At 41.6% G+C, this 10167-nt stretch overlaps 1 non-coding gene across 1 annotated transcript; it reads left to right on the forward strand.

Annotated features, from left to right (window-relative positions):
- The first annotated feature begins 541 nt into the window (after window positions 1-541).
- Window positions 542-614, forward strand: Trnaa-cgc (transfer RNA alanine (anticodon CGC)). Its single transcript has one exon. It is a non-coding gene; the product is annotated as a tRNA-Ala (tRNA).
- The last annotated feature ends 9553 nt before the right edge of the window (window positions 615-10167 follow it).

Genomic DNA, 10167 nt, shown 5'->3' on the forward strand with positions numbered 1-10167 from the left:
TTCAAAACAACGCAAAAGAGCGTTAATATTGGAATGCAGTGAAATGTATAAATAATTGCTGGAATAGTGGGACGTTAGCGCCGATGAGTACAAAAATAGAAGTGTTACGAATGAATCGTATGGTTCCTTGCTCGAAGACGTTTTACAAAAATTAGTTACCACAAAATTATGAATAAAAGTATTTATGGATATTGATGTGCGTGTATACATACTAACCCGAATATAATCGTTCAGTGCATGTATTACTGCTTGATGTTTCCATCACTCAAACATTTTAACTCCAGACTGCTAAACCCTCATAAAATTTGCGATTGCAGTTGGTACCAATTTATGGTTACCACTAAACTTGTATAGTCAGTATAGGGTGTAAAATAGGACATTTTGTGATGGAAACAGAGACAGCCAAGAGTTGCAAATAAAATGGATGTTTATTTAGTCGGTGACCAGTTCGGGCTACGCCCAGTTCTCAAACCGACCAATGTTGGGACGAAACACCCTTTGTTTGCTGCTATCTTGAAGGATATTTTACTTGACAAAACCGAGCTAGGTGGCGCAGTGGTTAGCACACTGGACTCGCATTCGGGAGGACGACGGTTCAATCCCGTCTCCAGCCATCCTGATTTAGGTTTTCCGTGATTTTCCTAAATCATTTCAGGCAAATTCCGGGATGGTTCCTTAAAAAGGGCACGACCGATTTCCTTCCCAATCCTTCCCTAACCCGAGCTTGCGCTCCGTCTCTAATGACCTCGTTGTCGACGGGACATTAAACACTAACCACCACCACCTTTACTTGACAAACATTGATCGATTTGAGAATGGGTGTGGCCTGAAAACAGTCTCTGACTAAATAAACATCCATTATAATTACAACTCTGACTGTTTCTTTTTGCATCATAAGCTAAGAATAAGCTGCTACCCCATTATAGCCAGCATGCACGAGCTATGCAAGAACATTTTGTATCCACACTTTATGACCACCTACCTAATAGCCAGAGTGTCCACCTTTGGCACAGATACAGTGGCAAAACGTCGTGGCATAGAAGCATGGGGACGCAGGAGACAGTTTGCAACATTTGTGCCCACACAAGTCGCCTAATTCCCGGAAGGGGGCGATGAGATCTGATACCAGATTTGATCACATCCTGAGTATGTTCGATCAGGTTCAGATCTGGCGAGTTGGGGGGCCAGCACATGAATTGGAGCTGGCCAAAACGCTTCTCAAACGACTCCATAAAACTCCTGGCCTTGGAACAAGACGCATTATCTTGCTGAAGACAGCCTCTGCAACTGGTGTATAATACTCCTTGCCTGTCACAGTGCCTTGCATAATCTCCACTGTAACCGTGGACACCCACATGAGTGTTCCCCAGCTACACCACGAAGATGACGTGCTACAGATGCGAAATTTAACCGACAGGAAGAAGATGCTGTGATATGCAAATTATTAGCTTTTCAGAGCATTCACACAAGGCTGGCGCCGGTGGCAACACATACAACGTGCTGACATGAGGAAAGTTTCCAACCGATTTCTCATACAGAAACAGCAGTTGACCGGCGTTGCCTGGTCAAACGTTGTTGTGCTGCCACGTGTAAGGAAGAGATATGCATACCATCACGTTTCCGACTCTGATAAAGGTCGGATTGTAACCTATCGCGATTACAGATTATCGTATCACGACATCAACAGATGGGGACGTTTGCAAGACAACGAACAGTTCGACGATGTTTGCAGCAGCACGGATTATCAGCTCGGAGGCCGTGGTTGCGGTTACCCTTGACGCTACACTACAGAGAGGAGCGCCTGCGATGGCGTACCCGACGACGAACCTGGGTGCACGAATGGCAAAACGTCATTTTTTCGAATGAATCCAGGTTCTGTTTACAGCATCATGATGGTCGCATCCGTTTTGGCGACATCGCGGTGAACGCACATTGGAAGCGTGTATTCGTCATCGCCATACTGACGTATCGCTCGCCGTGATGGTATGGGATGCCATTGGTTGCACGTCTCGGTCACCTCTTGTTCTCATTGACGGCAGTCTGAACAGTGGACGTTACATTTCAGATGTGTTACGACCCATGGTTCTACCCTTCATTTGATCCCTGTGAAACCCTAATTTTCAGCAGGATAATGCTTGACTTCATGTTGCAGGTCCTGTACGGGCCTTTCTGAATACAGAAAATGTTCGACTGCTGCCCTGGCCAGCACATTCTCCAGATCTGGTCAATGGTGGCCGAGCAACTGGCTCGTCACAATACGCCAGTCACTACTCTTGATGCACTGTGGTATCGTGTTGAAGCTGCATGGGCAGCTGTACCTGTACACGCCATCCAAGCTCTGTTTCACTCAATGCCCAGGCGTATCAAGGCCGTTACGGCCAGAGGTGTTTGTTCTCGGTACTGATTTCTCAGGATCTATTCACCCAAATTGCGTGAAAATGTAATGACATGTCTGTTCTAGAATAATATATTCGTCCAATGAATACTCGTTAATCATCTGCATTTCTTCTTGGTGCAGCAATTTTAATGGCCAGTAGTGTAATAAACCGGAGGGCGGGCTGGAGTGGCCGAGTGGTTCTAGGCGCTACAGTCTGGACCCGTGCGACCGCTATGGTCGCAGGTTGAAATCCTGCCTGGGGCATGGATGTGTGTGATGTCCTTAGGTTAGTTAGGTTTAAGTAGTTCTAAGTTCTAGAGGGCTGATGACCTCGGAAAGTAAGTCCCATAGTGCTAAGAGCCATTAGAACCATTTGAATAAATCGGCTATAATCGTAAATAAAACTAAGTTAATGTGTTGTTGAGAGATGGATACTGTGTATGCTTCTTGTCACTTCTGGTAACTTTAAAATCATTTGTGCACACAATTTGAATTATACCTTTGTCTGATAATAAAGCTTCTGTTGCTGTTTCCTTTGGAACTGATTCGTATCCTGTAGTATGTAGATCAACTGAAGTACCAGCGAAAGCAAAAAAGCATGCATAACACTGGCATTTGTACCTCAGTTGAACTACCAAGATCGTATCGTACGTATTCTTCAGTGCCCTATATAGGTGAAGTGAAGGGCAGGATAGAAATTTTACGTATGTCGCTTTTTTCGTCTTCGCTAATACTAGTGTCCTGTTCTTCAATTGAAATATGTACGTCAACTGAAGTATGGGATACAAATTTTACGTTTCTCGCTTTTTTCGGCTTCGCATCCTATTCTCCAGTTGATACCAGTACTAGCCAAAACATCAACATGCATTAAAATTGTATCTTGTACTTCAGTTCACATATGAAGGGCTTATTTCAATAGTGGTACAAGTCCATTACCTCAACTTTTCGGTCTATAACGCTTCTGAAATTAATGAGCCAAACAAACAGATACGAAGGTTCATCTCTAGCAAGAAACCATATGCTTGAATATTTCTGGTATCTCAACTGCAGCTTTTTCAGCGCTCATTTAACTTTAGGGCTCTGTACCTCAATATGAACAAAAATGAACTTGTACCACTATTGAAATAAGCCCTTCATATATAGGTCAACTAAAGTAGAGGATACAACTTATAAGTACAGGGTGATTCACGAAGATATGCAAATACTTTAATATGTAATTCTACAAGTAAAACTAAAGAAAAACGTTCATATAAACACAGGTCTGCAAGCGTTTAGATACAGAGTTGCGCTAGTAAAAGATTTTGCCTGAAATTTACCAACTTCGCTAATATGAAGCCATCGCAAAACTGTACGAGGTTGAAGTAAAGTACGATTTCCATTTATTTTGTTGTTATTGGTCTGGAGAATCTAATAAAACATGTCCCAGGCGTGTGTCTGCAGTAGTTTCCAGAACGTCCAGAGAAGCAAGGATTATTATATAAGTACACTACTGGCCATTAAAATTGCTACACCACGAAGATGACGTGCTACAGACGCGAAATTTAACCGACAGGAAGACGATGCTGTGATAGGCAAATGATTAGCTTTTCAGAGCATTCACACAAGGTTGGCGCCGGCGGTGACACCTACAACGTGCTGACATGAGGAAAGTTTCTAACCGATTTCTCATACACAAATATTACTTGGCCGGCATTGACTGGTGAAACGTTGTTGTGATGCCTCGTGTAAGGAGGAGAAATGCGTACCATCACGTTTCCGACTTTGATAAAGGTCGGATTGCAGCCTATCGTGATCGCGGTTTATCGTAACGCAACATTGCTGCTCGTGTTGGTCGAGATCGAATGACTGTTAGCAGAATATCGAATCGGTGGCTTCATGAGGGTAATACGGAACTCCATGATGGATCCTAACGGCCTCGTGTCACTAGCAGTCGAGATGACAGGCATCTTATCCACACGGCTGTAACGGATCGTGCAGCCACGTCTCGAACCCTGAGTCAACAGATGGGGTCGTTTGCAAGACAACAACCATCTGCACGAACAGTTCGACGACGTTTGCAGCAGCACGGACTATCAGCTCGGAGACCGTGGCTGCGGTTACCCTTGACGCTGCATCACAGACAGGAGCGCCTGCGGTGGTGTACTCGACGACGAACCTGGGTGCACGAATGGGAAAACGTCATTTTTTCAGATGAATCCAGGTTCTGCTTACAGCATCACGATGGTCGCATCCGTGTTTGGCGACATCGCGGAGAACGCACATTGGAAGCGTGTATTCGTCATCGCCGAACTGGCGTATCATCCGGCGTGATGGTATGGGGTGCCATTGGTAACACGTCTCGGTCAACTCTTGTTCGCATTGACGGCATTTTGAACAGTGGACGTTACATTTCAGATGTGTTACGATCCGTGGTTCTACCTTTTATTCGATCCCTGCGGAACCCTACGTTTCAGCAGGGTGATGCCCGACCGCATGTTGCAGGTCCTGTACGGGCCTTTCTGGATACAGAAAACATTCGATTGCTCCCCTGGCCAGCACATTCTCCAGATCTCTCACCAACTGAAAACGTCTGGTCAATGGTGGCCGAGCAACTGGCTCGTTACAATACGCCAGTCACTACTCTTGATGAACTGTAGTATCGTGTTGAAGCTGCATGTACACGCCATCCGAACTCTGTTTGACTCAACGCCCAGGCGTATCGAGGCCGTAATTACGGCCAGAGGTGGTTGTTCTGGGTACTGATTTCTCAGGATCTATGCACCCAAATTGTGTGAAAATGTAATCACATGTCAGTTCAAGTATAAGATATTTGTCCAATGAATACCCGTTTATCATCTGCATGTCGTCTTGGTGTAGCAATTTCAAAGGCCAGTAGTGTAAATTTGTTTACTTTCTATTAAGAACATAGTAAAGTTTATGTCATTAAATCTGTTCATACACGTGCAGCTAAATGCATTGAACTCGGTGGAGACATTTTTGAACATTTATTGTGAATATATTGTGAAATTGTATGTACACTGTACAACTTCCTTAACATTGAACTTTGTTTTTTCAGTTTAACATGTATTCACGTGAGCTATGGTATTAATAAAAGCAGATTCTCTGACATAATAGTGCAGTTTCAGTTCACGTTATTATCATAATTTTTCCAAAATTAAATTCACTACAACTTGTATTGAAAACTTGCGTCTAGTGAAGCAGGGGATACAACACGTCGGCTTTAACCAATTACGTCATAGATAATAAAACAGTTCTGTGTTCCAGATAAGCGCTATCATTGCACATTAAAATAATTGAATGTCATTTGAAAAGAGATCGCTACATATTGCTGAAAATATTCTTCGTGTGCAGTTGTTAAATTAATTGGTTGTTTCTAATTCATTCGGTACTTAATAACATTCTTAATGATATTGAGGTAATCTGGACTATTAGTTTCTTATTTTAGAACAACTGTTAGTACCTCATTTTCGTTTGTAGGTATGGATTTATCTGTTCCGATGAACCTTGATGATTTACGAGAGGCTGTGGGCGAAGACACGATTTTTTTTTTTTGTCAATGTGTGGTCTCATTGCTAACTATGTTCGATGTCGTGAGTGCGGCGAAGATATGAGCCTCTCAAGTGTATCTCATCGCCGCACTCACGACTTATTCTTATGGCGCTGCAGCAAAGATAGGTTGTGGCGATCCATTAGAAGAGGGACGTGGTTCGAAAAATCTAAGCTCGCCTTGAGAGACATTAAACAATCACTTACTGTTGGTGTTTGAGATACCCCGTCTGGCTGTGTGTGCATGAATGTCGTGTGAGTAAGCATACAGTTGTGGATTGGTATTCTTTTTGTAGGGAAGTGTGTGAGGAGTACATGAAATATAGGGCCCGGAGGGGGGGGGGGGGGGGGGGGGGAGGCTGGTGTAATAGTCGAAATTGACGAATCAAATTTTGGCAACAGGAAGTACAACAGAGGGGAACCTCCCGTGGTATTATGGGTTTGGGGGGCTGTAGTTTCAGGTCAGGAGTGTGATGATGTAATGTTTGGAGTAGTTCCCAATCGAAGGAAGAGAGTTTTCGTCGGCTTAACTTTAGATCACGTTGCAGAGGGTTCCATTGTACTTTCAGACGGGTTTTCTTCATATAGGGATTTAGGGGAAAGGGGTTATCAGCGTCTCATAGTAAATCACAATATTGGGTTCAGATCATTATCCACAGGTATAGGGGCTTGCACAAATAGCATAGAGGGTTATTGGTCAGCTGTGAAACCTCTTGTAGGGAGGGGAAACGCCAGATTTTCACACTTCGAAGTCACCTAGACGAATACTCATGGAGAAATGGTATTCCCCAAACATATTGCCCGTTTAAATGAGTTATTAAACATGTTGGTCAAATGTACCGTCTGAAATATGTTAGTTAATTTCACATTAGGATGACGCGTGGAAGTGAATGTGTTGGTATGTGTGTGTGTGTGTGTGTTTTCGTAATGTTGTGTTTGTCGTCTATGTGGGTATGTGAGTTTTGTTGATGTCTTTCTAGACGAGTTTTGGTTCTCTTAGGAAGTTCCCGTCTGGTAAGTTCACTTTTCCATTTTCTTCTTTTACTGCATTTGACTGTTTTGACGTATTTCATTGTTGTATTACACCAATACGTATGTTTTCGTATAGTCCAATACGTAATAGAAATTTCTCAGCTGTCGTTCTTCTTTCGTTTCCCAGCACTAGTATCAGAACGATTTTTTCGTATCTGTACTAGCAATATTGAGGGCGAAACGGCCGACACAACTGAAATTTGTATCACGTCCTTCAGCTGATCTTCACACCGACACTACGTATTCGGAAAGAACGACATATGTAACATTGATGAGATTTACCAGTATATGTCGACTGGAGAGCAGGATACAATTGTTGTGTATAGCTATATAGCTCAGGTAAAGAATGGGATACTATTAGCATCGAAGACAAAAAAAAAATTACCCCATAGCGAAGTACGGGATACAAGTTGTATATGCATCATCTTATTGCCTCTTCGCGTAGTTTAAATGAGGTACAGGTTGCAAATGTAACGTACGTACATTTCCACTTTTTCGTTATCAGTGTACAAATATAGAGGTCAGCAGAAGTATGGGATACAAATATTATGTATGTATCTTGTTCTTCCATCGATAGTACTAATATCTACGTAAGAACAGGGTTTAGTGAAGCACGGGATACAGGGTGCAACTTAACAACAGGAGACCAATGCTAGTGAAAACGAAGAAACCGACGTACGCGAAACTTGTATCCCGTACTGCATTTAAGTAATACAGTTCGAATGAGGTTCGAGATACAACTCATAGGGTCTAGTTTAGCAGGGGATACAACCCGAGGAGGTATATATGTTGTTTATATAGGTCGTTGATACAACTCGTCGACTTTGACCAATGACGTCAGAATTCGCCAGAGAGCATGTATTACAGAGATGAAAGAGCTGACAAGACTGTTCAGAATCAAAGGAATGCAAGAGAGAAAAACTGGACTTCACATATATAAGGGCCAGTAGTATTGCCACGTTAACGATATCGCGTGTTTATGTCTTAGTATTTCTCCGCAAAATACAATGGAGAGAAATGAATGAAATATATTACTATCAAAGAATACATCACGTTACATGTATGTCAGTTGTATCTAAAATGGCTCTGAGCACTATGGGACTCAACTGCTGTGGTCATCAGTCCCCTGTCAGTTGTATCTCGGAAGTCTTTCGAACTGTATTGCTTAAGTGCAGTACGGGATACAAGTTCAGCGTAGTCGATTTCTTAGTTTCAACTAGCATTGCTGTCCTGTTGTTCACTTGAACTATGTATCCCCTGCTTAACTAAACCGTAAATGAAACACCCAATACAAATTAAAAGCTCATTCGAAAGTACAGTACGGAATACGAGTTTGTCGTAAGTCGATTACTTCGTTTTCACTAGCATTACTGTCCTCTTCTTCACTTGAACGATGTATCCTCCGCTTCAGTAAACCCTAAGTGTAACATGGGATACAAATTGTAGATGTGTTGTTTATTTCGCCTCCGCTATTACTAACAGTCTTTTCTTACGTACATATCAGTATTACTGATGACAGAAGGACCTATGTATGTAACATATCTATACCAGACTTCCGTTGACTTCGATATATGTACACTCGTAACGAAAAGATGGAAATAGACCTACATTACATTTGCAACCTGTACGTCAATTGAACTACACGGAGACAAGAAGACGACACATGTACAATTTGCATCCCATACTTCACTATGGGGTACAGGTTTCTTGTTGCATTGGGTGCTAATAGTATCCCATTCGTTACTTGAGCTATATAGCTATACGCAACACTTGTATATTGCTCGCCAATTGACATATGTAGTGCCAGTGTAAAGGCGAAGTGAAGGACTGGATACAAATTTTACTTGGGTCGTCAGTGTAAAGGCGAAGTGAAGGATGGGGAAACGAAAGAAGATCGACAGCTGAAAAATTTCTGTTACATACTTCGCAACACGAAAATACACATATTGGTGGAATAAAACAGTGAAATATGTCAAAATTGTGAAATACAGTGAAAGAAGCAAATGGAAAAGTGAGCTTACCATACGGAAATAACGAGGAATAACCGAAGCTCGTCTAGACAGACAGTAACGAAAATTACATACTCACAAACAGACAAATCCATTTCTATAAACGAAAATAAGACACTAAAAATTGTTCTACAATAGCAAACTAATACTCCAAATTACCTCAATATCATTACGAATAATTATTTTAATGTACAATGATAGCACTTATCCGGAACACAGAACTGTTTAATATCTATGTCTCGAAGTGAAGACATTACTATCTAAGACTAATGTATGACGTCATTGGTCAACTAATGTATGACGTCATTGGTCAAAGCCGACGGTTTGTATCCCCTGCTTCACTAGACCCAACTCGTATATGTGACGTGATGTATTCTATACTACCAATATTTTCCTTCCATTTTTTTGCCTTTCAGTTTCCAGAGAAATAATACGATACAATCATGCGATATCCTTAAAGTGAAAATACTACTGGCCTTTATGTATGTCAACTATATTTTTCGTCTCTTGTATTCGTTTGTATCTGAACATTCCTGTCAGCTCCTTCATCTGTGTAATAAATTCTCTCTGGCCAATTCTGACGTCATTGGTCAAAAGCCGACGGGTTGTATCCCCTGTATCACTAGACCCGAGAACTTTGTGCAATTGGCTGGAATTTAAAAAACAAATTGGGCCAAATAGTTAATAAATTAAAAAATTTATGAAATTATTTCTTTGCTTCTCTGGATGTTCTGGAAAACTACTGCATGTACACGTCTGGGTCGTGTTTTATTAGATTAACTAGTTCAATAACAACAAAATAAATGAAAATCGTGCTTTGCTTTAACCTCGTATAGTTTTGCGATGGCTTCACAGTATCTATTTCTGGCAAAATCTTTTATTAGCTGTAACTGCGTCTCTAAACATTTGCGAACCTATATTTATATGAACTGTTCTCCTTAGTTTTACTTGTAGAATAACATATTGAAATATTTGCATTTCTTCATGAATCACCCCGTACATCACCTGAGGTATTACATGCCAATGTTACATATGTTTTTTTGCTACACTAGTGTCCCATCCATTAGTTGACCTACTTTGACCAACTAAAAAATAGGGTACTAGGACTTTTACTGCGAAAAAAGCATTCGAAATATAGATATAGGTGGTGTATGTCCACGATCTGTTTTCCTGTACTACATCACTGTTGTTTCTCAACTTTCG

The sequence above is a fragment of the Schistocerca gregaria genome, chromosome 11, assembly GCF_023897955.1.
Source record: "Schistocerca gregaria isolate iqSchGreg1 chromosome 11, iqSchGreg1.2, whole genome shotgun sequence".
In the NCBI taxonomy this organism is placed as follows: Eukaryota; Metazoa; Arthropoda; class Insecta; order Orthoptera; family Acrididae; genus Schistocerca; species Schistocerca gregaria.